This window comes from Cannabis sativa, chromosome 1, assembly GCF_029168945.1.
Source record: "Cannabis sativa cultivar Pink pepper isolate KNU-18-1 chromosome 1, ASM2916894v1, whole genome shotgun sequence".
In the NCBI taxonomy this organism is placed as follows: domain Eukaryota; kingdom Viridiplantae; phylum Streptophyta; class Magnoliopsida; order Rosales; family Cannabaceae; genus Cannabis; species Cannabis sativa.
Genome location: NC_083601.1, coordinates 67,740,826 through 67,749,597, shown reverse-complemented (window position 1 = coordinate 67,749,597; position 8,772 = coordinate 67,740,826).

Sequence of the window (8,772 nt, the reverse complement as noted above, 5' to 3'; positions counted from 1 at the left end):
CCTAACTAAAATTTGAAATCCAAATTGTCTTTAAACTAAAACAATTAATTCAAAAAATTGAAGAGCTTAATCTTCATCTGGACGATTTCACCCTTTGGTCCAGCTTTCTGATCCAACTCATCTGAGTTCAAGTAGCTTGGCCTATCAGAAGAAGAAAAGAAATAAACAAAGTTTAGTCCAGAATCATAAATCCAATTGGATAATAATTCACTAAAACTCTTAAAGTTTATAAATGGAAATACCTTGTTTCTTTGCAAGAAGTTTAGGACACTGGGGTTTCCAATGACCTTTCTCATTGCAGTAGAAACACTTTCCTTTAAGTGTAGCATCACCAGAAGGAGCAGCCTTTTTCATGGCTTTTGTTCGCTTCTTGGTGTTGTTCCACTTCTTCTTCGATTTGGGCTTTGAAGCAGAGGCAACATTTGCTTCAGGTTTTATCGTTTCATTACCATTCCCAGGATTATGAGGTTTACTCCCTTTCTTTTTGGGTCCTCCAATCAAATTTTCATAAGTTTGAAGGTCATTGACTAATTCATGAAAGTCAATTTCCTTCTTATTCATGACATAATTTGATGTATATGGTAGAAATGCTGGAGTCAGGCTATTCAAGATAAGACTAACTTGAGTAGCACTGTCCATTTCAGCACCATGATCCTGGGCTTCTTGGAAATAACTGGACATGAGGAGAACATGGTCAGGCACGTTTTGATGAGGTTCCATCCGTGCGTTAATGTACTTCTTAGTCGCGTCAAAGCGTGACCGAAGTGATGCCTTACCGAATAGCTCATTTAACTTCGTCATAACTTCAGCAGCCTTCTCAGTTTTAGAAAACTGAGTTTTGAGGGTGTCAACCATGCTAGAAAGCATAAAGTATAGAGCTTTGTCATTTGCTTTCTGCCAACGCTCATACTTTTCTTTCACAGCTTTGGATGCATTATCCCTGTGCACTTCGGTGTTGCTCAGTTAAAATAAACAAGGCACTTTCTCCTATGAGAGCAATATTGATGTTCTCATTCCACTTATTAAAGTTAGATCCATTCAGCTTATTTTCAGTCAACAGTGATAACATGGGATTCATTTTGATAAAACAGGATACTACAAAATAATAGAAATCAACAAATAGAAATTAAATAATGGTTTAACACAAAATCTATTCAGAAATTATAAGCACATAGCAAATAGGAATGATATGAGAAAATACTTAAAATCCAATCCTAAATAATTTCCAAGGTTTTCAACAAACTGATATCAGTGTCCCGTTTAGGCGAGAGTCAAAGCTATCATCCATTGAATAGAGTTGTCAGCTCATCTAAAATGTTAAACATTCTAGCAACCTTTTATTCGATCAAGATCAAAATCCAGCGTTGTCCCGTTTAGGCGAGAGTCAAGGCTATTCTATCTCATGAGCTTCTACCATTGTTTCGCAATTTGCAAGTCAAATATGGTCACCACCATTAGGGTGATCTATACCATATAAAACACTTACAAACCACTTATCATGCGAGATTAAACGGTGCGAAATTGCTAATGAACGTTCCTCCATTAGGGAGGATTACTCACTAAAACAAACGCGGTGTAAAACCCACAATGGAGATCGAATATCTTAATAATAATAAAGCTCATTATTTAAAATGTATTTTCTTTATTATTCTAATAAATAAATCTCATTAAATTCTAAATTAAGAATTAAAATTCAAAAATAAGAATTTAATATAATATTTATAAAATTATACTTAGATGGTGATTGAAATAAAATTAATTATTTCCATCTTAGTAATAATCTTAAATATAAATATTAAGGAAATTAATTTAAGTTGAATTAAATAAATAATTAGCAACTTAAAAATTTCCTTTGAGAATATATTTATTGGGTTCGAAAATTTAAAGTATATAAAAATACAATTTTCGAAAATAATAAAAAATAGAAAAGAAATACTTCAAGCAAAAATATCACCTATCTAGATATTCTTTTGACTAGTTAATTCAATTTTTAATAATATATATATTTCAAATTCATTTATTTTAAATTAATCAATTAAATGAAAAAAAATCATTAATTGTAGTTGGTCCAAGAATTAATTAAAATAAATAATTAATTTACAACTCAATCTATTTTTCAAAATAAAAAATTCGAAAATATTGCATAAATAAAATGCAAATTTTGAAATTGATTAATAAAATAAAGAAATATATATATATATTGAAAATTATTTAAATTTAAGTTGAAAAATTAAATTTCAACCTAAAAAATAATTTTCTATTTAATTAAGTGTCATGAAAAATCAATAAATATTTAAGTATCATAATGAAAATCAACTTAGATATTTAGATTCTTCAAGTTAATTAAATGTATTAAATTCAAGAAATAATAATTAAGTGTAGAGAAGGCTTAATTATTAATTTCTATTTAATACTAGGAAAAATATAAATAATAAAATTGTACCAAAATTAATTATTTAAATAATTAATTTCACAAAGTATAGTTTTCCTATTTAAATATTAGAAAAAATAAGTAGTCTAGAAATTACTATCTAGAAAATATCTTATTTGACTAAGTATCTTTTCAAAAATTTGAAAAATATCTAATTTAAGTTAGATAGAAAAAATCTAAAACTTAAATCATTTTAAATTTAGATTTAATTAAATATCAAAAATTAAGTTGTAACCACTTAATTTGAAGATATCTTTTTAAAGTTAATATTTGAAAAGATATTAACAAAAAAATATCTAAAATATTCCATTTTAAGTTAATATTTGAAAAGATATTAACTTAAAAAATATCTTAAGAATCTTTAATAACTAATGCCTAGGATTCCTCAACTTGATTTAAAATTTAAATCAAATATTCAAATTTAAGTTAGATAAGAAAAATCAGTTGTTACAACTAATTTATAACTTAAATATGAATATTTAATTAAACAAGCTCCAGAAAGAATCTTAGTTAGTTAAAATTCTATATTTAATTAAATACAAGAAAAATACAAATAGTTTGTCTAGAAATAATATCTAAACTAAAAGTGTTTTTCTTAAAATTAACTTTAAAATATTAAAATGAAAAATAAATTTTCATATATTTTAAAAGTTAATTATGTTGCTAATTCAATTTTATTAGGTCAAACTAATATAATTAACCTAGTACAGTTATTCAAATCAGGCAAATGGGCCTTCACAATTGGGGTAGTTCATGTGAGGGGGTGCTGGGTTCAGTATGTCGTACCCACTTCTATGGCTCCCAACTCTCACACAAGGCCCAAAAGAGAGGAATTTAACCTTAAAATGAATAACTGTTATTAATTGAATAGGTCCAATAACTAAATGGACCTAAATAAAATCTATCATGGTGTGACATTTTATTTAGCAACAACCTATATGCATCTATATTAAAACAAAATAAACATATAGGCTCACACAGGCACACTTTGGATGGATCCTATCATGTTGCTAGGTCATACACAGATGAAAGAAGATTGTAAAATTTACCTGTTACAAATTATTAACTTGACCAAGGGAGCCATCAGATCATTAGATCTGGCAAAAAGTAACCATGGCTATTTGCAATCAAGTAATAATAGGTTTTAAAAAACTTACACACAAGTTTAAACCATATACTCCTGCAACAAGGTTAGCTGGATAGTTGGAAGTAGGATTTATTTAATTTTAAATAAATAATTTCGAAAAATAAATAATTAAATAATTAAAAAAATTTAATTTAATTTAATTTTCGAAAAATAAATTAATAAAAAAAATAAATATTTATTTCGAAATTATTTAAAAAATAAATATTTAAAATTAAACCTACTATTTTGAAAAATTAAGTTTCAACCAACCTAAATATCATTTCAAAATTTGCTAACTACTTTTAAAAATTAAATGTTATTTTAAAAATAAAAATTAAATAAAATTTAAAAGATAAATGAAATATCTTTTCAGATTTTAAATTTAATTTAAATAAATAAAATAACAAAATTTAAAAGTTAGCAAAATATCTTATATCTATTTAAAATTACATGATTATAAATATCTTATTTTAAATTTAAATAAGGTCAAAATATCTAAAAAGATTTAATTTAAAAAAAATCTTAAAAGATAAGATATAATTAAAAAATATCTTAAAAGATAAGATATTTTAAAATATCTTAAAAGATTTTATAAATATCTTATAAAATCTGACCTTAAATTTCAAAAAAAATAAGATATAATCAAATTTAAAAATAAGATAGATTTTTAAGCAAGAAGATAGATACTAATTCTATTCAAATTCAAATTACACTAATATCTTGAATTAAATTTAAAAAATATTAAATTAATTCAAAATGATAATTAGAATTGAATTAGGAATAGTAATAGTATATATACAAAACCATACAAAAAATCGGAAGTTAATTACATGAAAAAGCATGAAAAATCGAAGAAAAACGAAAAAATTCGAAACTGTACGGACAGATTTGCGATCGTAGGAAAATATCAGCACAGCCCCGATTTTTTCAAATCTTCAAAAAATCATAACTAATTCAAATAAAATCCAAATTAAGTTCTGTAAAAGGCTAACTTGCTTAATTTTTTCCATACTATCCAATAAAAATAATTCCAGTGATGAAATCGCAATTATTGTTCACGAAAATTTAACAAACATCAATCAATCATCAAATAACACTCAATACAACATGATACCATCCAAAGAACATACAAACAATCGTTTTAAAGTCCAAATTTCATGTAAGTAAATCAATTACCATGGCTCTGATACCAGTTGTTGGAAATTATTTTACCAGGATCTTAGATCTACTCACAAGTATGTTGTTTAAACATCCTAAATACGAACTTTCTAAAACGATAAAATAAACACATATAAAGTTAAGAAAACCTTACATTGATGCAGCGGAATTAATGTCTCCTTCCACTCAGATCTCTAACCCTCGATTCCTTTTTGTAGCAGAGTATAATCAAGATTTGAGCCCGAATGTCCTTCTTCTTCAAGTTTTGATCCTTTACAGTCTTCCTATCTATGATTGAGTTACTGCTTGCTGTGTGTGGGCACTCACTCTTTCACTAGGGTCACGAAAAAGATGAAGGGAAAAGAGAGAGAGGTATTTCGGCCAAGGAATAGAAAGTGGGGAAGGCTCAGTTTTCTGAAGAGAGAAATTTCTATCAGAAAAGGTGATCTGAAAACTTATGTTTTGACTGAGCCATCACTTTCTATTTATAGGCAACTACTAAGTCTAGGTTTAGAATTATTTGGCATTAAAATAATAAAAATATTAATTTGAAAAACTCATCTAAGTGGCCGGCCATATGGTGTTTAATGGGTCTCACTTGATTTTGCAGTTTTATCAAATTTTATCTCTATTTTCTGAAAAATGCCAATTTTCCAATTCTAACCTTTTAAATGCCAAAACTAATTATTTAATAACTAAAATAGATTATTAAATAATATTGTCATTTAATTTAATTATTAATTAGACATATAAAATCCATTAATAAATAAATAAACCTAGAAAACTCTTTTCTTTACAATTTCACCCCTGCTTAGTGAAAATTCATAAAATTAGACATAGTCTATCTTTAGAATTATAATTGATCAATCACGAATCAATTAATGAGTCTTACAAGCAGAATGTTCTCAACTAGAATGGGGACCATGGATCTATATGCTGAGCTTCCAATAAGTGAACCAAATTTACCAAGTAAATTCCTACTTATTAATTCTTCGTTGAATCCACTCTTAGAACTTAGAATTGCACTCTCAGACTTATATAGAGCATATTGTATGTTCCACGATATCAATATACTATCTCATTTAACCATTGTTATAATCTTATTGTGATTTAAAGATCCTCTATATAGATGATTTACATCGAGATGGGATTTCTTTACCGTTCTCACCCCTCAATGTATTTTGCCCCTTAAAACACTTAGCTACCTGTAAATGGTGTTTAGTGATCTAATGATTAGTCAGTTAAACAAGAGCTCATCCATTTACTTCTATTTGCTAAGCTCGAAGGGAATCATCACTTAACTTCTATACACCAATAGAAGCTATAGATTCCATATTTATGTTCAGCACTCCCACTCAATCATACTATCATGTTTCCAAAATATACGTATCACCCTGACCCAAAAGTAGGCTTAACTAATAAATCAAAGAACATGAATAGCACTCCTGAGTTGAGCCCAAGCATATCAGGTTTTAGATTCTTTTAATCTTAAGATCAACTACTGATATTGACTTGGAAAGATATGTATAACGGTAAGTTAATATCTTAACTTAGTTGCAATATCGGTCCAGTCCAATGTATACTCCATACATTTGAAACTAGTATACTTTACTAATGTCCTGGAAAGAACATAACACTTACTCCAAGTGTAAGTATACATCATCGCTGATTATCACATTAGTGTAAATCCAATAACACTGATGAAACAGGGACCAAAACTTTTGATTCATATGATCACGATCACATTCCACTGTGTTGACGATACTGTAATTGTGAATAAACATATGATCTGGATTTAACTGATTTTGTGTGTATGAATGTAATAAACATATTAAACCATTAGCATGTAAAATTCATGCAAACATCAATCACTTCAAATTTCTTATATTGATAACTAATCAGATTGTAAAGAGTTTTATTTAGGGCATAAAACCCAACACATAGCCTATGTGACCCAAACGTAAATGCCATATATATGTTTCATTATCATCATCGATCTTTTGCTTTTTGTTTCTAGGTTTAGCTACTTTAAAAAGTTCGTTATGTAGGGCAAATGGTTCGTCTGGTCTAAGAACATAAAGCCCCTGTTCCATGGTAGAACCAGAACTCGAAAAATCTAATTTGTATTGTTGCAATTGTAAGCATGAAACAGAAATCAAGTTTCTACTGAAATTTGGAATGTATAAGACATTGTCTAATTCCAAAATTCTGTTTTGAAACTTGAGTTTGGCTTTTCCTCTAGCTCTAACCGAAACCATTTCGCCATTACCAACCTGAAGTTTTAACTCTCCGGATTTCAAATAATTCCATTTCTCAAGCAATTGCAATGAACAACTTACATGGTTTGTAGACCCAGAATCAAGAATCCAAATGGATTTATCACTCTAAAACACATGATTCGAAGACTAAAGCATCACTGCTTATTCGTTTGTGAATTGTTGTTTTTGCTGTTTCATTTTGTTGTGAAGTATAACTTGAGGAAGTGGAATCACTTTATCTTATCTTCTCAACTAAGCTTGAAATAGTAAGATTTATGGAGTTATGAACTACTTGCTCTTCAGAGTGAACAATTCCCAACTTACCTGCTTTCTGGAATTTCATGTTCATCATGAGCACATTTGAAGTATTACTCTGACCAGGAGTTTTATTCATATCTTCAAGTTCATTTGCTAAGATATTAACTAGGAGTGGATTGGGATGAGGTTATTGGCACTACAATACATCAATAAAACAGAAGTAAGGTTTTGGTTCAAATTCATACACAAGTTCAGAAAATAACAAATAATCACATATGTTATAAAAATACTAAATCTAACATAGTTTATTTTCTAAGGTTTCTTACATAATGAAATACAGTGTCCCGGTAGGCGAGAGTCAAAGATAACATTATTTGAATAGAGTAGTCAGCTCATCTAAAATAAAACCATTTTAACAACATTTTATTCGATCAAAATGAAAATCCAACGTCGTCCCGGTAGGCGAGAGTCAAGGTTATTCTCATTTTTATGAGCTTCCACCATTGTTTCATGTTTTATTAGTTTATCTCTAAGTAGTCACCGTAGGGGAGAGTCTAATAGAGACGAAAACTCACAAAACACTTATAAAATGAGATCTTACGGTGTTAAAAGTTTTCAACGAATAACCATCCATAAGGGGGACGAAGTCTAGCGTCTCGAGGTTATATTGAAAAAAAATTTAACTATTGTAAGACCAACAATGGAGATCGAATATCTTCTTGATTAAAGCTCATTATTTTAAAAAAATATATATATTTTATTTAATCATCTGTTCCATATTTTAATAATGAAAAATTACAAATTAAAGTTGGTTTAAATAAAAAATCAACTTTAATTAAATTTCAATTATTATTTAAATTCGAAAAATAAATTCGAAAATAATGGAACAAATTTGAAAATATCTTGTTTAAGTTGTTTAGAAGAATCTAAAAAATCAACTTAAATATCTTTTAAATTAGATTTAATTAAATATAAAATTAAGTTGTAACCACTTAATTTGAAAATATTCCATTTTAAGTTAATATTTGAAAAAAATATCAACTTAAAAAATATCTAAAGAATCTTAATAACCAATTCCTAAAATTCCTCAACTTAATTTTAAAATTTAAAATTCAAAAGATATTCAGATTTAAGTTGATTAGTTAGAGATAACTAATTTTCAACTTAAATAGGAATATTTAATGAAAAATTTAAATTAAGCTTCAGAAAGAATCTAGTTGGTTATAATTCTATATTTAATTAAATACAAAAAAATACATATAGTTTAGCTTAGAATATAATTCATTAAACTATGTTTTTCTTAAATTAATTTCAAAATAAATGAAATTAATTATGTTGCTAATCAATTTTATTAGGTTAAACTAATTTAATTAACCTAGTATAGTTATCCAAATCAGGCAAATGGGCCTTCACAATTGGGGTAGTTCATGTGAGGGGGAGCTGGGTTCAGTATGTCGTACCCACTTCTGTTGGCCCCCAACTCTCACACAAGGCCCAAAAGAGAGGAATTTAACCTTAAAATGAACAACTGTTATTAATTG